At 46.2% G+C, this 25,555-nt stretch overlaps 1 long non-coding RNA gene across 1 annotated transcript; it reads left to right on the top strand.

The window, feature by feature from the left end:
• The first annotated feature begins 12,960 nt into the window (after positions 1–12,960).
• LOC131498330 (uncharacterized) lies at positions 12,961–15,485 on the top strand. Its single transcript, XR_009255380.1, has 2 exons — positions 12,961–13,397; positions 15,200–15,485. It is a non-coding gene; the product is annotated as an uncharacterized LOC131498330 (long non-coding RNA).
• The last annotated feature ends 10,070 nt before the right edge of the window (positions 15,486–25,555 follow it).

A 25,555-nucleotide genomic window follows, 5' to 3' on the forward strand; every position in this document is an offset into this window, starting at 1 on the left:
TGTTCTCCAGAAAGGAATAAAGTATACATTTGAGAATCCTAGCTGGAGGCAGGGAGATGAACTCCCTGGCTGTGTACCATGCTTACTGGAAGTGATAGATTGGAAGTGGCCCAGGGCACAGGACTATGGCATCTTCTAGATCTCTGTTATGAGTTAGGAGTACTTCAGAGGTGTCTTTTCCGGTGGGTACAACTAGGGCCCAAAGAGAGGTTTTCTGGAGGAAGGCTTTGGCCAGAAGGAAGAACGTTTAATGACCAAAGCTGTAGAACAGTAGAAGGGGCTGTTTTATTTATTAATTAGAGCTTATAATTCATTTTGGTGAAAAGGTTGTTTCATCAGGCCAGGATTTGTTCCCCAGATTATTTATGTGTCTTTTGAATACCTACTATTTACCAGGCCTGCACATACAAAAACGAAAAAGACGTAGGCATTCTGTATTTGGGGAGTTTGTAGTATACTGGGAAGGCAGACACAGAAACAGACCAATTGCAATTTTGCGTGGTGAGGGTGATGTAGAAACACTAATAAGAGCTGGAGAAATGCAGAGAAGGGAATAAAAAGTAGGTCTTCCTGGGGCAAGAGGGGAAGTCTTCTTAAGAGAGGCAACTTTTCAGCTGGCAGCTGCTTTCCAATCCAATTCCATTCCGATCCAGTCCATCTAGGCTCACTGAACGTCTGCCATGTGCAAGGCGAAGAGAATGAACACAAATATGCATGCACGAAAGAGCCATTCAGATGCCAGTTCATATCTGTGCCCTAAGAGCTGTGTGCCTCAGGATGGAGGACACACAGATAAACAAAACCTGGTCTTTAAGGAGCTTCCGTTTTTCTAGCAGCCTCCCTCTTTAGGATGTGTGTCCCTGGATGTGGTGTAGAAGTTGGCTCAGAGAGAGGTGATGAATAGAGGGGAAGGGGTGTCAGAGGGCAGCAGCAGAGAATTCATTTCTGTGGCTCATCTGACCTTTCCTGGGGTGGAGATGGTGTCTGATATGTGGTTGTCCAAGCAATGACATCATGACACAGGGGACAAAACATGGGGTCATCCTATCTCGTGCTCATAGTTCTGGGTGAGGTCTACTGAATGCCAGCAGGAGACATGGACATGTTTCATTGTTTGCTTCTTGTCTGAGTGTGGCTAGGGATAGGGAAGGCAAGAGCGTTGGGTGGAGGAAGACAGAGTCATCTCTTTTGCTCCTCCTGTGTTATTGGTACTACTGAGATAGCTGAAGAGCCCACGCATCTCCCAGAGCGTATTGATGTATCAAGCAGGGCCCAGTCATGAGTCAAAACAACTGGCCTGACTTCTGCCAGAGGCAATTTAGCCCAAGCAATTGTTAGGCTCATTTGGCCTGTTGAGGAGAGGTCAGGCCAAGATATTTGCCAAAAGGAGTCAGATTGGTTTCCGAGTTAATGTAGCACCAGCTACCGAAACAAACACAAAACTCAAAAATGTATTTTAGCTCAAATACAATAAATATAATTTGTCTTTCTAGCTCTCATAAACCCACTATGGGTATTTCTGATCACCAGGTGATTCTCTTCTAGGCAGTGATTCAGGGGCCAAAGTTTCTTCCATTTGGTGGCTCCGTAACCTCAGCATGTGGCATCCAAGTTTGCGTACTCAACTGTACCAAGCCAGCAAAAGAAGAAAGACCATGGAGTATGTGAGGTTCTCATGCACCGGGCCTAGAAGTGACACTTGGGCCCCCAGTCCATTGGGCCCCCAGTCCCTGGGTCCATGTGACCCAGGGGGACACATCTCGCTGCCGAGGGAGCAGTTGAGGGAGTATGGTCTAGCTGTGTGCCCGGGAAGAACAAATGAACAGGCAGTGTCAGCCACAGGTTCAGCAAGTCCTCGATGGGCTCGTCTTTCAGCAGTCTTTCCAGTGAACGCTGGCTGAGCTTGGCTCACCCCACAGGTGTGTACCAGGAAAAGGGGCCAGAGAAGGTGGGGAAGGCGCAGGGAGGAAATGCCCTAAGAAATCATGATTTAGTTTTCACTTCAGTGAAACAGTCTTGTGTTCCCACGGTGCTTTTGCTTTCAGAGAGCTTCCTCGTTTATTCCAGTCCTGTTCCTGGGAAGAAGAGGATGGTAGAGAAGATTCTTTCCGCCTCTTTTCCCTTTTTCGTTTGCAATTAGTGAAGTGGTCCATGCTCCCTGAAAGAAGGAAAAAAAACAAAAACCCAGTAACAAAATTCAAAGAGTATGCACATTGGAAATACATTCCTCTCATTTTCTGCTTGTCTTTTGACCTTGCTTATGGCACCTTTTGCAACAAGTGTTTTGTATCCTAATATTGTAAACTACATTAATTTTTCTCGTTTATTTCCCCTTCCCTCCTCCAAAGTCACAAACACATTCTCCCACATTTTCTTCCAGTACTTTCGTGTACATCTTGTTAAGGCTTTTAATCCATCTGGATTTTATTTTTGCGAACGACATGTCCTAAAAATCTCATTTTATTTATTTACTTACTTATTTAGTTAGCTATTTTTAACCAAATGGTGAGCTAATTGTCTAGCTTTTTCCAGTTATTTGAAATGATACTTTTATCATACCCTAATTTCTTCCTGTACATGATGTATTAGTTTCTTCTGGTTGTTGTAATGAACGACCCAAACTCGGTGGCTTAAAACAATACAACTTTAGTATCTCACAATTCTAGAGATCAGCATGTGTAATAGCTTCTTGGGGCTGAAGTCAAGTTATTGGCAGGGCGGCATTACCTCTGGAGGTTCTGGGGAGAACCTGTTTCCTTACCTTTTCCAGCTGCCCACATTCCTTGGTTCGTGGCCCCCTTCCATTTTAAAGTCAGCAATGTCCAGTAAAGTCTTCCTCTTGCTGGTTACTCTGAAACTCACTCTCATGATGCCCTCTTTCGTTTTTAAGGACACCCGTCATTAGATTGTGCCCCTACCTAGATAATCCAGGATCATCTCCTCCCTTCATTTGAGGTCAGCTGATTGATTCCACTCGCGATCTAAATTTCCCTGTCATGTGTTATGTGCTAAGTCTTGTCTCCCCGTAATTTACCTGTTGATGTCCTCACCCTGAGTGTGGCTCAGGGTGTCAGAATGTGACTGTATCTGGAGACGGGGTCTTTAGAGAAGTGACTAAGGGTATTTAATGAGGTCATTTGGGTGGGCCCTAATATAATCTGCCCGGTGTCAAAAGCAGGAAACTTGGCCATAGAATGAAGCATGGGGGATGCATGAGTATGGGAGGAAAGACAACGTGAAAAGGCAGTATGGGGTGGCCATCCATAGGCCAAAGAGAGAGGCCTTAGGAAAGACCTGGCATCTTGATCTTGAACTTTCAGCCCCCAGAACTGTGAGGAAATAGATTTCTGTTTTATAAGCCATCTAGTCTGTGGTGCTTTGTTATGGCCCCCCTGGCAAATGAATACACCATTTAACACAGCATATTCACAGACTCTGGAGATAAAGACACGGCAAGGGTGGGGAAGGCATCTTTGGAAGACCATTATGCTTCCAACCACACAGTTGATTTGTAGTCCTTCTATTCTGTTGCGCTGATCTCTTCATTTATTCCTGAGCTAATACCGTACTTTAAAAATGACTGGGGTATTATAATAATTTTATCCAGTGGGGGGAATTTCCTTTGTGTACTCTGTTTTCATTTACTCGATATTTTCTCGATTGTTCTTATGCACTTGTCCTTCCGTATCAATTTTAGAATCATCTTGCCAAGTTTCCTGAAAATTGTGACTACATTAAATTTGCAGGTAAATCTGGGACAACTGATATCTTCACACAAACACAATATTTTCCATTTAACTAGATATTCTGTATGCTTTTCTTCATAATGTTCTTTCACATTTCCTGGTAGTAAATTTTTCAGCGGTGCTTTATAATTTTCAGTGATATTGGGAATAAGTCAGCTCTTCCTCTTTTACAGAAGGAAAACAGGCCTAGAGAGGGGAAGGACGTATCTAAGACCACACGGGACCAGGAAACAAGCTCTAATGGAATACGAGCCTATGATTCCCAACACCCACCGCCCTATCTTTGGCCTCATGGAGCCTCTAGACCAGCTTCCATTAGATCCAGGGTGCAGTGTTCTGTTTTTGGTCAATGCTCATATGTCCATTCGAAAAGTACTGGGCTGAGCCTGGGAACCGACTGCCTTTGAGCTTGGGATGGTTGAGAGGTCATGTAAGAGTCCCTCCTATTTCACAGATGGAAGCATTATAGGGTAGAGGGTGGGTGAGGAGAAGTTTGAGGAGCAAGCAAGGGACCATCTGTAGAATCACTTACTTCTTAACCCTGGCCCATTAATCAACTATCATCAGGGAAGGAGTGTGAGCTCATAAAAAGTAATAACAAATACAGCTCTTATTCACAATTCATACGAAATAAAAATCCAACTCCTGCTCACCAGGGAGCAGTAAATAGGTCCCAGAACGCCTTGTTAGAATGACTAAAGAGATTAAGGATGATGAAAGAGAAATGTTAGGTTAATTTGACCTTGGAGGAGACTGTGTACTCTGTTCCAGAAATACCAAGGGTCAGGAAAGGCAGAGGGAAGTGATGAAAGACTGTGTCTCTCTCAGGTTGCCGGGGTTACCTCCCCTACATGGCTCCAGCTGCAGAAGCATCAGGTAGCAGAGGTGAGCTTGACCTTGACCTTGACCTTGACCATCTACCTGGACACCCTTGGGATGCCTCTCAGTAGCTACCTGGTTTGGACTCCCCCAGCTTCTCCCATAGCCTTAAGCAGGGGTCATGATCCACTGGCTACACTCAAGGATACTGCATTTGCAAATACTTCGGGGATTTTCCAAGTATTTTTCAGCAGCTGCATTCTCTAAATGGCTGATGTCTAAGAAATTGGGGAATATTGCATATTCCCAAACAAAAAGGGGCTTTTGAGGTCCCAATTCTAATTTGTATCTCAAGGCCTCAATTTCACACACCAGGAAGTGGAAGTGTGAGAAGGAGGTTACTTGAGTCAACATTGTCCATTAATTCTAGAAGTCTTAGAGCCTGGGGCTTCAGAATAGTTCACATTTCAGGGGGTGGCCCTTTCCCCTGCTCCCTCGAGGTTGATGGGTTGGATTATGAGCCATAGAAACAATAGAGACTTATATGTCAATAGTAGTAAGGGTGTATGCTTAGGGGAAGGGATGTACAGGAAAAAGGGATAAGATCCTTTGTTTGTCCCAGAGGCAGAAGAGTGCTGCTCCCTCCCTGACAAAGAGGAAGTGTCCTAACAGGAAACTGAGTATTAAATCCATTTGTCCATACATTCATCCGTCCATCCATCCACCCACCCATCCATCCATCCACCCAGGATACCTATGCATGCCGCGCATGAGTAGTGTTCGAAGAGTTGTGAAATGCCCTGAAGATAAATCTGGAATTAATCCTAGGGCCCTTGAGGAACCATGGAAGATTCTGGGACAAGGGAATGGCTGGATGCAAGAAGTTGTTCAGGGAAGGTGGGGCAACTTAAAGAGGCCAGATGTGGTCCTCCCTCAGGTATCCCAGGTGAATTTGAATGCATCTCTGGTTGGGCTACTGAGCCACCTTTGGGTTAGAAGAGTGTGAAAATTGGCTGGAAGCCTGAGAGAGAAAGTGATCTGATGTGATATGTTCAGTGGACTTGTTCGGGGAATATTCGGTTCAACAGATATTTGCTGTGTACACTCTCCTTAATTTTTCCAGTAACTTTTCTTCCACCTTTCCGCCCAAGGGGCCCTGTGCTCTCTGGCAGGGCTGCTAGAGCAGACAGGGCTGGGTATTTGTGCACGTTTTAAGCCAGTCCGGCAAACTCAGCAATCTGGTCTATGGAATGGGTTTGGAAGTTGAGGTTACATTGTGTATGTAGAGAAGAGGGGACAGTGCAGATAGGGGTCTGCTGGGGAATAGGCACCAAGAACCAACATGAGGGGTGGTGGGAAAAGTGACCTGCTTCCTCTGTCTTCAATGAAACGGTCGCCTGCCCACGCCTCCGTGTGGGGAACCCTACAGAGCACACTGCCGATCTCTGCCTTCCAGAGGATTATGGTAAGGGGTAGAGGAAGGAGCAAGAGATTTAGAGTCACACGGATCTACTTACCAGCTGTGTGACCTGAGCTCAGCTTGCCTCAAGCTCTCTGAGCCTCAGTTTCTTAACTGGAAAACAAGGATCAGCGTATCACCTGACTCGTGGGATTATTTTGAGAACTAAACACAATAACGTATATGAGAATGACTTTGTAGAAGGTCTGTCGCTGCTAAAAGATGGAATCCAAATAGTAACAAGAAGTTTCCAATGTAATTGCCATTGCCCTTGAATGCAAGCGCCCCACTTCTGAAAACCTTCTGCGTTGTTACATCTGGAGGGGCTAAGGTCTGGCGGCTAAAGGATTACCCAGGCCCCTCGGCACTTACCCGTGAGGGCTGTGTTCTCAGCCAGCGCGCAAATCCACAAGCGCATGCGTGAGGCACGCTGCCTTTTCGGGAACGAACACAGGTTTTTGTTTTTGTTGCCGACATTTCATAACCTTGTATCGATTTGTAAAATATAATTGGTTGTGCCATTGCATCTAACTGACCTTCTCATTTCAGTTTGGTTGTTTGTTGGTATGTGTGGTTTTGTTTTCTTTTGTTTTGTGAATCAAATCTAGAGGCGTAACACACTGCTTCAAATGGTTGGAGGAAGGAGAAACGGGGGAGGGAATGTGGCCCCGAGTTGAACCTAACGAGATGAGGAGCAGAAGCCCACAGCTTTCTGGAAATGTGGTGGCCACCTTCCACTCTCCCCTTGCCTGGAAGGAAAGCCCCGCTGCTCGTCAGTGGTTAGTACTGGCCTTTTAGTTGGCCCCGGGGACAAACTGCCACTTGAAGAGCTGCAGGGCCAGGGACAGAATCATGTCCCAGTGTCCAGACACGGGAACACTGGCGGCTGGGAGGGTAAGCAGGGAGAAGTATTTTTCCTGGCACCAGGTCCTGCTCCTGGGGGAATGAAGCATGTGAAAATTGTCTGTTTAGTTACAGCTTTTCCTGTTCAGCAACTGATAATCTCCCTTTCTGTTGAAGGCATGGACTCAGTTAATGCTGAGGCTTTTTGCCTGTTAAATTGTCAAAATGCAGCACGACAACCCCTTTGCTGGTGAAGGATATTTATTTCAAGTCCTAAATCAGTTTCCGTCTTTCTTTCTCTTTCTCTTACCACTTTTCCCCTCCTGGTGCACTCCTCCCCTGTGGAACTTGGGAAAATCCAATTTCCTTCCTGCCTTAATCTCTCTCCAGCATTTGCACTGGCTCTGCTCTGCCCGCACCTGCTCCTTCCAGCTGTGAGATTCCTTTTGGTAAAATACTTTGTGTCCTGCCAAGTTGTCGATAGACAAGACCCCCATGGCTGCTTCCTGGCTCTCTTAATGAACACAGTTGTTCTGTTCCCCCAGGTCCCCAGGAGCTCCCTGCTTCCATCTATTAGCCTGCGGTGGTTTCCACATTTAGAGTGAGACCCCTGTCCTGGGCCCCCAAGAGCTTGCTCTTGACTGAGGCAAGAATTTGAAATCTAGCACTCCCTGGGCTGGTACTAAGTGCTTTGAGCTTTACAGCCCTAACTCCTGTATCACAGGAATGTCAGGCTAAGCAGAGAGACTCCAGGGCTGCTGTCTCCCCAGCCTCGGGGCTACACTATCATTATTAATGACAGCAATCACCGTCCAGAACTCAGGTCATAAATAATAAGTGTCTTTCAGCAGTCACAAGAATGGCTGCAAACATTCATCATCTGCACACCTCTCAAAATAGCCATGGGAATGAACAGCAGAACTGTTATGGCCAATTTCTATCTCTATGTCAATGCTAACAACTTAGTTTTATTTAAAAAGAAAAGTCCACAGCAGCGTGAACTTGAGACAGTAACAGACATCCTCCAAAATGAGGATTCTGTAGCTTAATAAGTTTGGAAAACTCTTTGTTAGAACAAAAATAAATAGATTTCTTTATAGAAAGACTTCTAGGAGCCGTTAATATTCTAATGTGCACGGGAAATCTCAAGAGAGGTAAGTTGTGTTTCCCCAAAGTATTGGGCCTTAGCATTCTTTTCTCTCTCGGCCCATCATGTCACATGTTGCAGAACACTAATGGACAATATGCCGGAAATACTTCACAACTGGCTTTCCAGGAGTGATGGGGGGAGCCCTGCTTAGTAATGTCTGCTGATTTCTGTGAGCTAAATACTCCCACCAGAGCCGATTTTAAGCTACTGACATGAAACCACGAGTTTGGATGAGGTGCACACAAGCAGCTCTCTGAGCTGGTGCGAGCTGGCTCAAGCAATTCCCCTCTTTCCGCTGAGAATGGGGACGTGTGAAAAAGCCAGTGGATGCGACTGGTGTTGGTCTCCTTGGCAAAGCAGGAAGAGAAGGTGAAAGGAAAGACCCAGTCCACTGAATGTTTGCTCACTTCTCTAATCAATGATCAGAATGGACCTTCTCTGCTTGAGAGCAGCGGATGATGGATGTCTGATTCTCCGGTGTAGTTTCCTGGCCATTTGCACGGACACTAGGAGCCACTCTAGGGCAGATCTATCTTTGCTACAACTTCACTGGTCTCTTGTCTGCCCCGGGGATAAACGCGTTAGTGCCCGACCACTCTCTGGACAGCTCTGTGACTTCCTCTTCAGTTGGAGTCAGAAAAACTTTCCTGACCGACTTCCCTGCTGATACGGGGAGAACTTCCTTTGACCTCTCCCAGGAGGTCGGACAGTATTGTTGGACGGTATTCACATAGGTCATCTGATAACATGAAGGCAGTAAATTAGATTTGTGCTAGATTTGTATCTCAGCAGCATTTGGCATAGTGGAGCACTGTCGTCTTTTTAAGTCGTTTTCTTCTCCTAGATTCTAAGATGATGCACTCTCTCCTGGTTCTTCTCCTGCCTCTCCGGCCACTTCCGACTTGTTGGCTTCTTCGCTTGCCATCTAAATGCTTGGGTTCTTCCATCCTGGGTTCTCCTCCCCTCACTCCCCTCCTTTGTCCTCTCTCAGATGGTCTTATCCATTCTCATGGATTTAAATAATACTACCATTAATCTGCTAACTCCCCATTTACAATCTGAAGCCAGACGTTTTCTCTGAGGTCCAGATTTAGATAACCAACAACCTACTTGGCATCTCTATCTGAATGTCTTAGACATTTCTCAACTTTAACTTGTATGAGAAGGAATTCGATATCCTCTCCACCCTGTTTCTCCCTCAGCCTTATCTCAATAAATAGCATTTCCTTCCATCTAGTTGCCTGAGCCTGAAATCTAGGAATCATTCTTGATTCAACTTTTGTTCTTTTCCCCTGTATCCAATCTAACAGTCTTGAAGGAATGAATTTCACTCTACTTTTTCCTTTTATCCTGAAGGTCATTGACTTATATTATACTCGAACTCTGAAACCATTTACTGGGTCCATATTCTATTGCTTTGACTTACCAAGAAGAAAGAGCTTGGAGAGGTGTTTCAGCTTAATTACTCTTAATTAGATTTTCTTTCAATCCTTCTCCAGACCAGTAGGCCATCAAGTTCCCCCAGGTGTCTCCCTTGTCTATTATATCCCAAATGGGCATCTCCTGGGGCCCCTGGGTGGCTCAGTCGGTTAAGCGTCCGACTTTGGCTCAGGTCACGATCTCATGGTTTGTGAGTTCGAGCCCCGCATCAGGCTCTGTGCTGACAGCTCAGAGCCTGGAGCCTGTTTCGGATTCTGTGTCTCCCTCTCTCTGACCCTCCCCCCGCTCATGCTCTGTCTCTCCCTGCCTCAAAAATAAATACACGTTAAAAATAAAATAAAAAATAAAATAAAAAAAACAAATGGGCATCTCCTCGTTCAACAGATACAAGTAAGCTTGTGCTCCCTCCACATTTTCTTTTTTTTTAAAGCTTATTTATTTATTTTGAGATAGAGAGAGAGTATGAGCAGAGGAGTGGCAGAGAGATGAGAGAGAGAGAGAGAGAGAGAGAGAGAGAGAATCCCAAGAAGGCTCCCCGCCACCAGTGCAGAACCTGATGTGGGGCTTGAACTCACGAGCTGTGTAAACATGAACTGAGATGACATCAAGAGTTGCACGCTTAACTGACTTACTCAGGTGCCCCCACATTTTCTTTGTATTCAGTTATTGTCCTGTGGCTTTTGTCATCCCATGCCAATCCTTACTCCCAAACATAGGTGGGGGGGATCCAGTGGGACAAGGCACCTTGGGGAAATTCAGATAAATGAGGTATACCATTCAAGAAATACTGGTGGCTTATTCTTTGTTTTGTGACTGTATCTCTAGGGTGATTTTGGTTTAATGGTAATTTCCTGTGGATCCTAGTCTTACTTATGGAAAACAGGGAATGCCAAGGAATCTCCCCCCGTATTAAGACAGAGAACTAAGACTCAAGTTGTGACTGGACGGACTCAAGACCATACAGGCAAATGAAAGAGCCATAGAGTTCCTTTGGTCTCATTTCTAGGAGGTAGAAATATGGACCAAAGCTCAAGTTTCCCGAGATCATTGCTGTGTTGGGGGATGGGCATAAGAAAGGGCATAGCCAGGTTCTATGCTTGTACAGATTGGGGGACCCTCTTTAAGAAAAATAATACAAAATTCCATACACAAGTGAACATTTAGTTGGAATAAGAAAAGAAATCACAACACATTACACATCCAAAAATGTTTATAAAATACCATGAGTGCCGCAGTATCCAGAAAATAACAATTTGGGGCGCCTGGGTGGCTCAGTCGGTTGAGCGTCCGACTTCGGCTCAGGTCATGATCTCGTGGTCTGTGAGTTCAAGCCCCGCATCAGGCTCTGTGCTGACAGCTCAGAGCCTGGAGCCTGTTTCGGATTCTGTCTCTCCCTCTCTCTCTCTGCCCCTCCCCTGTTCATGCTCTGTCTCTCTCTGTCTCAAAAATAAATAAAACATTAAAAAAATTAAAAAAAAATAAAATAACAATTTAACAAAGATAATGTAGTCTTTTTTTTTTTACATTGATTACAATTAACTTCTTTATTATTGGTCATTTGTACATTTTCTGTCAGTTTGATAACTTTCTGTTGGTGATGCCATGTAAGTTTTAGGGTTTTCAAATCCTAAATTTGGGAACATCTCAATCACTTTTCTCTCATATATGAGCTGTAAGATTTAAGGTATTTCAAGTTTTCTTTCTTTGTTGAGATTAAAAAATTCTATTTGTGGTAAAACACACATAACATAAAATTTACCATCTTAAACCATTTTTTAAGGGTACCGCTCAAGAGTGTTGCATGCAATGACCTTATTGTGCAAACGATTTCAGAACTTATTTCGGCTTGCAAAACTGAAACTCTATATCCATTAAATAACAACTCTCCTTCCCTGGCCACCCCCGGCCCCAGGTAAGCATTATTCTACTTTCCATCTCTGTGAATCTGACTCTACTCCGTACCTCGTCTACGTGACATCATATAGTATTTGTCTTTCTGTTACTGGCTTATTTCACCCAGCCTAATGTTCTCGAGGTTCATCCATGTTGTAGCAGGTGTCAGAATTTCTTCCCTCTTTAAGGCTGAATAATATTCCATCGTATGTATATAGCACACGTTGTTTACCCATTCACCCACTGATGGACAGTTGGGTTGCCTCTACCCATTGGCTATTGTGAATGATGCTGCTATGAATCGCTAGATATCATGTTAATTTATTTTAAATTTTTTGAGGAACCACCATTTATAACTTGAAATTTTTCATAGCACCTATTTCCACCAATGGTACACAAGGGTTCCAATTTTTCCACATCCTTGCTGATGATTGTTATCTATCTATCATCTATCTATCTATCTATCATCTGTCTATCATCTATCTGAGAGTAGCCATCCTACGGGTATGAGGTGGTATCTCAGTGTGGTTTACATTTGTTTTTTCCCTCATGATGAGCAAAGTTGAGCCTCTTTTCATGTGCTTATTGGCCATCTGTATTATCTTTTTTTGGAGAAATGTCTATTCAAGTCTTTGCCCATTTTTCAGTCGTGTTGTTTTGTTGTTGGTATTGGTCAAGCTTTCTTGAGCAGTGACTAATTTTAATTTTTTTTTTTAACATTTATTTATTTTTGAGACAGAGAGAGACAGAGCATGAACGGGGGAGGGTCAGAGAGAGGGGGACACAGAATCTGAAACAGGCTCCAGGCTCTGAGCTGTCAGCACAGAGCCTGACGTGGGGCTCGAACCCACGGACCGCGAGATCGTGACCTGAGCCAAAGTCGGATGCTTAACCGACTGAGCCACCCAGGTGCTCCAGCAGTGACTAATTTTAAATGCTTCTTGAATTGATTGCACTCATTGACCAATTTGCCTTTCATGGTGTTTTTGTAGTAGCATCTTATGAGTTTTGTTATTTTTTAATGCCAAGGTAATCAGCAAGAAATGAGACTCTTTTTTCTAATATGTCCATATACTTTTCTTCTCTTTTAAAATTGAACTACCTAACAATAAAAGAGCCTATTCATTACTCCTATTTAAAATGTATCTCTGTTAACGAATGGCTGCTTTGGAAATAATCAAAAACCTTTTGTTATAATTCAGTTGTTGATGTCAGGCTAATCTCTTGATTTCTTATAGAAATCTATGAAAACTAATTTTATTGTGTAAGATGTTTATAGTTGTTTTTTTTTTTTTTTTAATGTTTGTTTATTTGGAGAGGTGAGGGGCAAAGAGAGAGGGAGAGAGAATCCCAAGCCTGATGTGGGGCTCTATCCCACGGATCATGAGATTTCATGACCTAAGCTGAAATCAAGAGTGAGTCGCTCAACTGATTGAGCCACCCAGGCACCCCTGAAGATTTTTATAGTTGTAAACATGGAGTTACCAAGTGTACTCCATGTAAGAGAGTACTTCCATTTTGCCTAGGGACTGATGGGAACTGGATCCTCCACTTACAATTCTATGCTTTTGATGACAGAATAATTTTTCATAGCCTAGCTTCTGGCTCCTTGTATTTCAAACCTTAATTCTTCAACATTATGCAGATACTTCCAACTCTAGTGCCGTAGGATACGTTTATATCATCATAGGCCCTCTGGCCTGGCACCTTTATGCCATGACACTGGGTGAATAAGAGGGTTTCTGGAAGCCATTCCTACAGCAGGACAGGAGAAACTGTGAACCACAAAAATATCCCACTAAACCCCAAACTAAATGTACCCTAAATTTAATTCTCTTTTAGCTAAATCCTCCTAATACCAACACCACCTGTTATCAGAGGATGTGTGACTGCAACGAAGTCAGAAAGGAAAGAGACAGTGGTCTTAAATGATGATGGTTCATACACCCTTCGTTTGCAAATTTTGTTCAAAAAAAAGAAAAGAAAAGAAAAGTCTACCACGTGAACCATCTCTGGGATTCTTTCCAGGACCTTGAAACTGGCCTGTGTAAGTGAGGGCCCGAGCTTAACCTTCATGAGCGTCAGGGTAATCTGGTCTGGACGGGCGATGCGTGGCCAATCTGCATCTGGAGGACCCAGGGTCCCAGTTCGGGACCCAGCACATTTCCCAGTCTCCCCCCCCTCCCTCTTTAATCACACACCATATGCCCTGCGTTTCTGGAATGGTCCATCTTGGCTGGGGCCTACAGATTTCCTGGTAAGATGTCAGCAAGCTGTGATATTGTTATTTTGCTACCCCGCCATTCTTCACCTGCAACAAATGTCCCCTTAATTGCTTCAGCATGAGCCCCGGCTGACATCCCCCATTCCTAAGGGTCTCTCAGTCCCAACCTCACAGTAAACTCAAGACATCCAAACGGGGCTGCCAGACGTGGCAGCTGGAATCCAGACATCACGGCCTATCGGAGCAATTAGCTGAGCTCCCATCCCGGGCTGGCCTCATTAGGGCTGTCCAGATGTCCACTGCTAGAGCAGTCTTCCGTCCCTGGGGGCGGGCTGTCTCCCCAGGTGAGGCCACACCGGTGTCTGCGGGAGGCATGTCAGAGCTCAGAGAGCCCTTCCTCATCGTCAGGGCTGCTAATCGAAGCTGAGTGGGAATCGCAGAGGCACCGGCCGTGGCTGTCGGTCCCCAAGGCTCTCTGTTTCCCATGCATAATCACCGTCTGCATGGAGCCCTCCCCGTCTGGGGGCAAGCCCAGCTGCCACAGCTCAATCGACGGTGGAGGGTGTTCAGGCCCAGTCATGCTGTTCATCCGCTGCTCGGCTCCCACCATGACTAAATGGGAACATCTGGAAAAGGGCAGGGCAGGGCTGGGGCGAAGAGGCTAAGGGCAGGGGAGGATTAAAACTGCTCCGTCTTTATGGGAAGATTTTCTCTGGTAATGTGGTGCCTTTTCTTTCCCACGTGGTGGGAGGTGGGGAAAAGAGAATTTCATCCTAGAACAACCTGACAGGGGGCCCAGCCAGCATATCTGTTGTTGTAAGGCCAGCAGCGTATCTGGGGGAGATGGTTCTTATCGTAGTCAATGTGAATGGCGCCCCCTGGGGTTTTGGGGCGTATGACATGTGTGGTCCTGATGCACTAGCCCTGCCAGTTAGACGCAGACTGAACCGTGAGCCTTGGCTTAGCTTGGCTGTTCTCAGAAGCAGAGCCTGAGAGAAGGATTTGGACACAAGTCCTTTATTTGGGAGGCGATATCAGGAAGCACCGGGGAGGGAGCGTGAAAACGAAGTGGGGAAGGGAAGGAAGAAAGCTGGGTTAGCGAGGAGGTTGGCTCACATGACCAACCATCTTGTTTGCCAAAAACTGAGGGCTTCCCTGGGACATGGCACTTCCAGTGCTAAACAGGGAACGTCTCAGGAAAACTGGGAGAGGTTGGTCACCCTAGTTGTGTTAGTCAGTAGGTTCCTGGTGCAGGCAACTGGGCCCGATCAATTTCATGGGGGATGTGTCCACCTGGATGACTGTGTAGACCATGACTTCAAACTGTCCCACTGAGAACAGAGAAGGGCAAAGAAGCTGGCGTATTTATCCATTAACTCCTGTCTGTCGTTGGTTGAGGGCTGCTCCCAAAGCTGTGGATCTGTGATAACTTTGGCCTTCTTGCCCTGAAACAGGTATGATGCTATGACCAAAGGAAAAAAAAAGCCAGAAATGAATACAATACAGATCCTGTCTTCAAACAGCCTGGGTGTAACAAGAAAGTAATGTTAGGGGTGAAGAGGTCCTCTCTGAAATGCGCTTTCTCCCATTGACCTTTATTCTCTGCAGGTGTCATTCCATCACAGATCTCCATTCCTGTCCCATCCAGATTCTTCTGCCCTTAACTCCCTACTCTCCCGGGAAGCCTGCCTTGAAGGGAATGGATGCAGCATGAGGTGCGCCAGCAGACGGAGAAAGGGGGCCACATGCATAGCCTGTAGAAGCTGGAAAAGGCAAGGAAAAAGATTCTCCCTTAGAGCCTCTGGGAAGCAACACGGCCCTCTTGACACCTTGATCTTAGCCCGGGGAGACCTGTGTTGGCCTTCTACCTTTGGGAGCTGTAAAACAATAAATCTGCATTGTTTCAAGCTACTAAGTTTGTGGGTGATTTGTTCTAGCAGCCACAGGACATTGGTACAGGCTCTGGCCCTCTTAAAAAGCTCGCTTTGCTCCATTTCACTCACTGGTGCTTCCAAGTAAGATTTCCCTTAAACCTGAAGTTCCGGGGTGCCTGGGTGGCTCAGTCGGTTAAGCGTCTGACTTCGGCTCAGGTCACGATCTCGTGGCCCGTGAGTTCGAGCCCCGCGTCGGGCTCTGGGCTGGTGGCTCAGAGCCTGGAGCCTGCTTCCAATTCTGTGTCTCCCTCTCTCTCTGCCCCTCCCCCGTTCATGCTCTGTCTCTCTCTGTCTCAAAAATAAATAAAGGTTAAAAAAAAAAAATTAAAAAAAACAAAAACAAAAACAAAAACCCCCTGAAGTTCCAGGGCTAAAAATCTGAAAGCAATGAATCTGGCCAGTGCAGTCCCTTCCTTCTCAGAGTTGACAGTTTTGTGGAGGGGAATTGAGAATCAAAAAGGCATGTGTAGTGGGCTAAAGAAGTTTCTAGGAACAAGATTCCTAGCCTGCATGGGAATAACTATGGCCTTCTGGCATTAAAGACTATCTTCAAGGTTTGAGCTTAGTTTTATGCAGGAATGACTTCACAAGGCTTCCTAATAGGGCCCCAGAAATGTTTGCGGAATGTAATTGAGTGGAGTTGAACTTGGGGAAGGAGGTTCTTAATTTACATTATGATTTTTCCCCTACACCCCGAGTCAGCCCCAGTCTGATTTCATCTAAGGAGGCTTTGTTAACGGAGATGCTGTGAGCACCCCAAGACCTCCTGGCAGGGCAGAGTCACCATTTCTGTTGGGTTTGTCTCTAACTAGCATGGCTCCTTCCACACATAATTCCCAAGGCCCTTTCTTGTGGTCGCTGATATTTCTTCGGTGGCACTTGGGTCTGAATTAATTTATTTGTTGAGCAAGTGCATCATCTGTCCCAGTGTCCCTTCTACCCCAGCACGATCTTTGCATGTCCCCTAGAGCGATCATTATGTTGTACTGCATTTCTGTTCTTGAATTTTACTGTCCTGTTAGACTGTGAGCCCCCCAAGATGCCACTGTGTCTTAATTTTGTAGAGTGGCAGTTCTCAGCAAAGTGCTGGGGGGTTGGCACCCTTTAGAGGCTCAGTAGATGTTCGTGAAGGAATTGCTGAATGAGCCTTTGCCCTGACTTGCTCTCTAAGCTGGTGTTTCCTCCATGGAAATGCAAAGTGGGGGTTGTGAATTCAGAATGCTTTATGGAACATGGCAATTGAGCTGACTGCTTAGAAAGGAGAAGAGCCGATAGGTAGTGGTGGTGTTGCTGCTGGTGTAGCCCGTGAGGAGAAGAACGGCATGGGTCCAACTACAGAGTGTGCTTGGGGACTAATGACCAGACTGGCGTGGCTCAGCTCGGGCACGGAGTGCATGAATAGGCTCAGTGAGAACTCAGTTTAGGATTGTAGACTGGTCACGGAGGGCTTTCAGTAGAGTGCCAGGAGTTTAGAATTAATTTCTCTGGGCACTAGGGAGCCAAGGAAGGCTTTGGAGGATATGAGAAAGTGGGTTTTGGTGGCAGTAGAAGTAGAGGGGTTTTGTGTAGACATTTTGGAGACTTTTCCCCAAGGTTAATAAGCCTGAGTTACCAATCTCTTAGGCATTTCAAAAGAACTATAAGTCGACTTCCTGGGGATCTTTTAGTCATGGCTCTTGTTGGGGGCCCTAAGAGAGAATCGAGGCAGTTTCTTGATTGTCTTCAGCCCTAAGAAACTCTGGTTTGTGATTTTTCCTCTTGGAAATAAGCCTGAGTAGATGATCAATCCTGGGAGGGGCTCAGGGGCTGAGTATCTATGTGGAATCAGCCAGAGGTGTCCAGACCCTCAGAGGGTATTAATTATTGGTCCCATGCAGCCTCTTGGGTCCAAGGGATGATGAATTGCACCTGAGGTGTGTGCAGTCCGTGACAACTTGGCTCTTTCGTGACATTACCCAAGAGGAATTTGCAGTATGTTCTAGAAGGCTTCCAAGAAGTATGTTGAGAAACTGTTGTACAGTTTAGGATTTTCTCTCCCTGGGTCACCACTCTGCCTCAGTACATGCAGAGCAGGCTTCTCTCTGAAGAAGAGGTATCTTAACCTTGGGGGCTGGATCAGAACCCCACATCTGAGTCTCTTCAAAGTTTATTTATTTATTGAGAGAGAGAAAGAGAGAGAGAGAGAGAGAGAGAGAGGGAGGATGAGTTGGGGAGGGGCAGAGAGAGAGGCAAGAGAGAAAATCCCAAGCAGGCTCTGCACTGTCAGCACGGAGCCTGATGTGGGGCTCAAACTCATAAACCATGAGATCATGACCTGAGCCGAAATCAAGAGTTGGTCGCTTAACAGACTGAGCCACCCAGGCGCCCCATGAGTCTCTCTTGTCTTAGTTTCCTTGCCTAGGGTGGGCTGGGGACTTGGATCTCGAGTCTTGCAGAAAAGGAGAGACATCATGCCCTTTCCTGCTGGACCATTTTCCCTTCCCCATTGCACAAATAAGGCCCAGGGGTGGCTGATGAGGGTTTGGTTGAGAGAGGATGGTCTGCCAGTTTCTGGGGGGAATAGAGCCCGAGAAAGCTCAGGTGGGCCAAGGGGAATCTGGAGGTGTCAGAGAGGAAGGATGAAGGTTTAGATCGCCTGTCCCTGCTCACCAGGAAAGGGTTGAGGCAGCCGAGCCTCTGCCCAGTCTGTATGGTCTTCTAGCATTCTCCCAGTTTGTCCCACCTTCCCAGTCCTTCCCTTTCTTGGACAATCTTGACAAAGAAGCACTTGGCAGCTTGTCAGAGAGGTCAAGGGGAGACTTGTTCTGGACCGGGGACACGGGGGGCAAAGTGCCATAACATGGTTGGTGGCTCTTCATCAGAGGCCTTTGTCCAACAGCTTTGCAGAGTCGCATTTGCTGGGTTAAGAAAAGATACTCACAGAGGAACTGTTTGATGTGTTTGAGAGCGTGCATGGATTTTGGTTGACGAAGTACTCTGGGGAATGTTGGTCTGTCCCATTTTGTTTTGCCATCAAATCTTAGATCCTAGAGTCCCTAAGGCACAGAGCTAGAAGGCACACTAGATAAAGATGCCCTTGCTCTCCCCTGATCAAACAAGCAGAGCGTGCGAGGTCCTGAGGGGTGGGGCTTTCTCGGAGTGACATTATGTGTCTCACGTTCCACGAGGGCTGGGAACTGAGTGGAGAGGACGCCGGATTGGCAGGAAGCAATTTTTTTTTTTTTCTGGCTGTATTTTTCCAAAAGCTGGAGATGAGAAGATCATCTGAATGCCAGCCCTGCAGGAGGACAGGAAATAAGAACTGACGTTGAGAAGGAGTCTCCTGGAGCACTCCTTCCCTGTGAGCTCTCACTTCCCCTGGCTCTGGAGCACCCTTCACACATGGCATGCTCATGGAACACGGTGTGCAGAGCCTGTGTGTCTGGGCTTGGAGAGCTGCCAGAAGACAGGGCAAGGCTTCCAGAGTGCTGGAATCTGAGGGACTCCTTGGGACCCCACAGATCTTTCCCATTAGCCAAGGTTTGGGCTGTCTACCCATGGTGCTGTCTTCCCCATGTGCTGCATGGCTAAAGGAGAATTATATTAAATGTAAAGACCACCAAATAGGTGCTCTTCCTTCTTTGGGTGAGTCTTTGCTGCCCAGGAGGGGGCTCGACAGGTCCTCGAGTGTTGAAAGGATCGGTGTTCTGTTTAGACTAGGGAGGAACAGAGCTCAGAGTTCTTATTCTTCCTCCGCTCCTCTCTGTTCTGTATTCCAACAACGAGTCCCTCTAATTAAAGTGTTAAATCAGGTTTAGTTACCAGTCGCGATGGGAAAATCTGGAATACAGATTATCCTTCCAATTTCCTCGTAAGAACGTTAGCATCATTTCTCCATTTCAGTGCCGTGCACCCCCTGCCTTTAGAGAGGAGGAAACAGAGGCGCAGAGATTAAACATTATCTCCACCTTCCAATTTTCGCTCCATTGCTGATATCACCGGCTCCCCTCCCCAAATTTCGGAGGCACACGTTCATGTCTGCAAGACCCAGAGAGAGGCTTTTATTCAAAATAGCTTGGCTGAGCTGCCCCGGGTTTTGCTTTGGGAAGATTGACCCAGAGCTCTAGCTCCTAGCTCAGCACTAACGTCTGCGGTGGCCTTGGACCAGCAGGTTTACTTCTCCGGACCTCTGTCTCGCCCTGTGCAAAACGAAGGGGCGGGTTTAGGGGGTCTCTGTGGACCGTTCCCAGCTCCATGCTCTGTCCTGGCCCTGGCTCGCCGCCTTCTCCCTGCATGCCTCTGCTGCTCCAGCAGGCAGGCCCACTAACACGTGGATTTATGTGGGGCACTGGCTTTCCCCAGCAGCTCGTTTCCGCTGCTTCTTACCAGAGGGCCGGGACTCATTAGCCTGCTTTGCTTACTGAAGCCTTCACTCCCGAGATTTTATGTAGTGATGGCAGCTTTCACCCCCAGGACTAACAGCAGCCAACTTTCTCGTTGCACTGTATTAATCCCAAACTGAAAAGCGACTTTAGTAGGGAGCACTACTGGGTGTGGGGGGTGGGGAGGGCAGAACTCCTTGAACCTTCAGTAACTGCTGACCTCAGTTGAGTCGGGTAGGGGCATGCCTGTGAATATGCAGCTTGGGGGGGGGGGCGGCGGTGAGCTGTACCTCAGTTTCTTCTTTCTGTGGGGATTTGAGTAGTCAGGTGGGCAGCGACTAGAGGAGGGGAAGGAGGAGTAGCTGTAGCGTTATGTGGAAAATAAGTGGGTGAATCATGAATACAAATCATTCTGTGGATGGAGAATAGGAAGAAGGAAGTAGACTTTGCCCAAGATTAGTTCTTCGTGGTTAACCTCGGCTTCTATTAGTTCTATGAGGCCTCTAGGTGGTAGGGTAAGACTGACTCTAGACAGCTATAGCGGTATTTTCAGCAGGGACCCAAAGATTCTGTAACTGGAGAGACTTCTTCCCAGGAACTGGTTCGTCTAGAATTTCTGCCACATCGGGAAGCATAGGAACTGAGTATCTTGGGTAGGATCAATCCGATGAGATGCTCAGGGAGAAAAGGGTGTGTTCCAGCAAATTCTGAAAATGGCACAAACTCGTCTCTTGGAGACGAACGCTAGGCGATATTATAGTAAACCCTCGGATAACCCTAAAGGGTCTGGGGAACGATTTCATTTTGTTTAATCCTCAGGCACCCAGCTGTGTTTAAGAATAGAGCTATCTGCTTTTTAATATCTCACTCGACCGGCGTTGTAGGGATTGGACTTTGGGCAATGCTACTCCAGGGTTAACTCTGGCTTTGGACACCATTAGTCTGGGTCTTTTTTGCTGCACAAACGTGGAGCTGGCTTGGGGTGAGCGGTGGGGTCTACATGAATGAGATTTTCTTTCTTTTTAGATCCTGGGAGAGGCATGTACATGGATTTATATCTTATTTTTGAGAAATCGACCAAGGGCATCCTGAGACTCCAGGTTCAAGGTGTAAAACCAGAAATACCTGAAATGAAGAAAGAGCGACTATCAGTCTTTGGCATAACAATCACTTCCTTTTGGGAGGTGTACTGTTTGAAGAGGGAGAAAATAGAAGAGCTAAGTGGGTGGAGGTGAGGGCAGCCTGCCCAAATTAATTCCTCCAGCTGGAGACAGAAGCTCTAATGAGGGCTGTTTTGGGCTACATTCTCTAGCACAGAGAGCCTGAGGCGAACATGCTAATGGTTTTTTCAAGAGTGCGATCTGAGGGCAGCAAGAGTGAGGGATACAGACGATCTGAGGGCAGCAAGAGTGAGGGATACAGACGAGGAGGCAGGGAAGGAGGGGAAGGAGATCCAAAGTAGTACATTATGGAGTTGGCCACAGTCTTACAAGAAGACACGCGGCAGGTCGCGGGGGCACAGGGGACATCTCTCGGGAGCGATTGGAAGGGAGAATCTTGGGATATCTTGGAACAGTCCTTCGGAGGCTCTACTCTGGACAGCAGTGAGCAGAACTGATCAGCTGGATCCTCTGTATTGTTTGCCTGTCATTACTCAGAGTTCACCCCTTTAGGCAGCTGCTGGGCTGCTGGGAAAGGCAGAGCATCCACGAATCCAGCCAGATCAGACCTGGGTGCTGGAGTTGCTGAGTCTCGCCCCAGAACAGGCCTGCTCGAGGCCACACCGAAGCCCAGCTCCTGCTCTGGGAGGAGGCTGAGGCAGCCGGCGCTTTTAGAAGATGAGGTGATAGAGTCGTGACAGGAGGGGCTCTCCGCTGTGCAAGCAACTGAGGCCTGGGGGCAGACGGGGCCAAGGAAATGCAGAGAGAAAGCAAACTGAGTCCAGTACAGGGACTGGCCTGAGAAATAAAACAGCAGCAGAATAGGGATACAATCTCTATGGAGGGAGAATGCAGTGAGGTTCCTTTTTTTTCCATTGTCAGACCTTGGGACTTAGGCATGATGAGATAGGACGGACCAGACCGGCCAGAGAGTCAGAAAGATGTGTCAGCCGTGCCGCATCGTCTTCTGGCATTTTGGCAGAGGCCAGCTCCATGTAGTGGAGAGTGGATATGAGCCATTTTATACTACTTCTCCAAGCACCAGTCTCCAGTCTGGCCCAGGAGACGGGAGGCCTTCTGCACTGGGAGTTAGTTTTTGCCTGTCCTAGCATTCAGACTGTGACAAGTTTATTTTGGTTCACTCTTGAATCATCTGCTCCCGGAGACCCATGCCTCTTTTGTGCGGAAACCCTCCTTCTCCCTGTGGTCTCCAGCTTGACACTTGGCAGGCCGGGCCCAGCTGGGAGGCCATCTAGAGTTACATCTTTGCAGGGGCTCACAAAGCTTCTTTCCCCCAAGCTTCTCAAGTGTGTTGCAAAAGAAAAACAAAAAGAAAGAAAAAGAAAAAAAAAAGGAAAACAACCCCTCCCTTTCTACCACATAACTTGGGCAAGGACTCAGTGGCTTCTGAGTCTCTGGCCTGCAAGGACAGAGCATCCTCTCCTTCTGGGAGTTTCTGCACTTAGGGTGCTTTAGAACCATGGGGCAAAGTGAAGTTGAATGCGGATCAGAGGCCTGCGGCTGGGCATGGGTTCTCAGGGCTGGGCCAGGTTGGACCCCGAGCTCCTGTCTGGTTGCCATTTTACACTATAAGCTGCTGGCTGGCTCAGGGTGGTTATGTAACTTGCCTCAGGTCACACAGCAGCATGAAAAGCATTAGATTCAAACTCAGGGATGCCTCAATCCAAAGTGTCTTTGAATCTCTCCCTTATCCTTTAGGCTAACACCTCTTTTCAAGGCTCTCAAGCTTGGCAGGCAATGATGATATTTGGCCCTTTGAGGTCTTAAACTCCCTGAAGATCGATAGCATACTACTGTCCCCAGAGGTGAACATTACTAAGTTAAGATAAATTTAGAATCTAGGAAATGTCAAGGTTTTCCACATTGCTATTCTCTTTCTGACTCCTTCAGCGACTGGCCCCGCTATGCGTCTAGAAAAAGTTCCTGGGTTGTCCTGCCTGCGGGTTAAGGCTGGGTTTCCCTGTGGCTCGGGGAGTTTCTGATCTGTGGCCTGGCATCCATTTATTACCGTGACCGCACACTGAGGAGGTCATTGTGGTAATATCCCAGCTTCTAAGCATTAATGGTTCCTAAAGAAAGACCACAGCAGAAGAAAATGGCCTTGCTTGTTTCTGTTCTTGTTAGTAATTGTGAGATTTATCAAAGTGCCATTTATTAATGCATTTGCATATAAATAGAACCCATGAAAAAATGGCTCTAATTTTTCCTTTGCTTTGAAAGACCTTCCAGACAACTTATGTCATCGCTTGACAGATTTTCAGGCCATTTTTAGCATATTACATCTAAAAGAAAGAAGATCCTAGAACCAAAGTTCTCTAAGGAAGGAACCTCCCCCTCGAAATATGCAACAATTAAGCTTGAAATACCAAGTATGTCCATGGAGTTTCTTAGATGCTGTTTTATTTGAGAGGCGAAAGGAGTTAATTCCTCTTCATAAAGACCAATACAACTCAACAATAATACGTTGGCTCGAGAAAGCATCTTTGAAAGCCTCTAGTCCTGGCCCAGGAATTTTCAAATACGTTTCATAAAGACCTGGGACCTCATAAAGGAGTTTCAGGGGTATGACAAACATTTATTTTTATTCACATTTCATTCTGAAAAACATATAACTATTACAAAAGCTCCGATTAAAATGACACTTATCGTGGCCACATCTTAATGCATTTGAGAACCTTAAAAAGTTCATTTGTATTGCCAGGTAATTAGGGTAATGCTAATTACAGCAAAAAAAAATAATAATAACATCATGGATTAAGTACATTCAGAGAATAAAGCCTAAGACAGGTGTTTCTGAATGCTGGCCAGCTTTCCTTCAAGGAGAGGTGTGGGAGCCCAGGCTCCTTCCATATTGTGGCTCCATCATCTCTCACCTAGGACTTCCAGGCACTCTGTGTCCCTCTCTATCAAGCCAGCAGAAGAGCAAAGAACACAGAAAATTGCCTCAGAGATTCTTTGAGGGTGGAGGCTGCGAGCATCTTTCCACTCATGTGCTATTGGCTGGAAATATGTCACACGGACCCATCTCACTGTGAGGGACTCTGGTAAATGTAGTCTACTGGCTAACCAGTCTCTGCCATCCCTGATTACTCTGTTGGGCACACAGTTGGAAATCAGACAGGGTTATCTGAGGAGTAACCATTTTTCAACTGTTTGTCTGTGTAAACCTGAATTTTGATAGGGTGTAATTCAATTTATCATAAAGTGTCAGCTTTTCTCCATAGCTCTGGATCTGATGTTTTTGTATTCATCGAAGCAACCTCATTAGTCCCATTGTTCATGTGAAAAATCAAGTAAATATTATACATTTGAACTTAAGAAATTTTGTATGCCACTGAAATGCTACTTTGATCTGCTGTAAAAAAAAAAAAAAAAATGAAGTCCTGAAACCTTGAAAAAACACTGATCAGGTATAATTTCCTCTTTTTATAGGAGATAGAGACAAAGAATAAGATACTTGCCCAAGGTCATATACTGATAAAGAAACAGCTGGTATTTGAACTCAGACTTCCTGGCTCTTAGTCCAGTGCTTTTCTTTCTATTTCAACTTGTTCCAGGACCTCACGGCCCTCAGAACTTGGATGTTTTTCAGCCCATTTTAATTTTCTCAGTCTGCAAGTGAGAGCACAGCTGAAGCTTGGGGGTTGTTAATTCTGTCATAAGATTTAATGTCTTGTATTTTTGGCCCAGCTGCTTCACGAATCCACATCCCGGAAGCATTTGTGGAGCATCTATTATATGCTGGGGCTGGGGTGCCGTGGTTCAACGGGTACCTTTCCATGAGGGTCTTACAGTTCGGCTAGATAATAAAACATGGAACAAAAGTGTAAACGGATATATTTGCAAATAGGTTTTCTTGAAGGAAGAAAACATGAGTCTGAAAGAGAAACACTTGGGGGGGAGTGAGCTCTGTCTTTCCGATGGGGTGATCAGAGGCCAGTGGGTTCCTGGCATGATCCTGGAGACATTCAGGGCTCGGCCATGTCAGTGAGCCTCCATCTTGGAGGCAATGGCTTCCTTCCCCTGTGAACGTGACCAGTGAGATTCTTGGCCCATGAATGCAGGCTCTCTGTGTTTTGTACAGCGTCAGCAACAGAAGAGTGTCGGAGGCTGCAGAATGTGCACAGGTGTTAAAATCAGTACAAATAATTACAAGATGAAAGTGTGTCAAAATTCCTCCAAGAACTAAATAAGAAAAGGGTTTTCCCTGATGGCTGATGAAGTCGCTAAGTCAAATAGCTTTTTCAGTTTTTAAAGGGTAGGTTGGGGGAAATTTGTTTTAAATATTCATTGGCATACTTGTTGCCTTTTTCTTGTCCCTGAGCTTTTACATCTGCAGCCCGCTCCAGAACTTTCCTATGCAGATGCCAATGAAGAAAGAAGAGGCAAAGAAGGCCATGTGGGGGCAGGGATACTGGAGTGGACACAGACCATGGAGTCGTGCATATAGATGTATGTGGTTGGTGCCGTGTGTGTGTGCATGGTGTTGACTTGAACACATGCTG

The sequence above is a fragment of the Neofelis nebulosa genome, chromosome 2 (genome assembly GCF_028018385.1).
Source record: "Neofelis nebulosa isolate mNeoNeb1 chromosome 2, mNeoNeb1.pri, whole genome shotgun sequence".
Taxonomy (NCBI): Eukaryota; Metazoa; Chordata; class Mammalia; order Carnivora; family Felidae; genus Neofelis; species Neofelis nebulosa.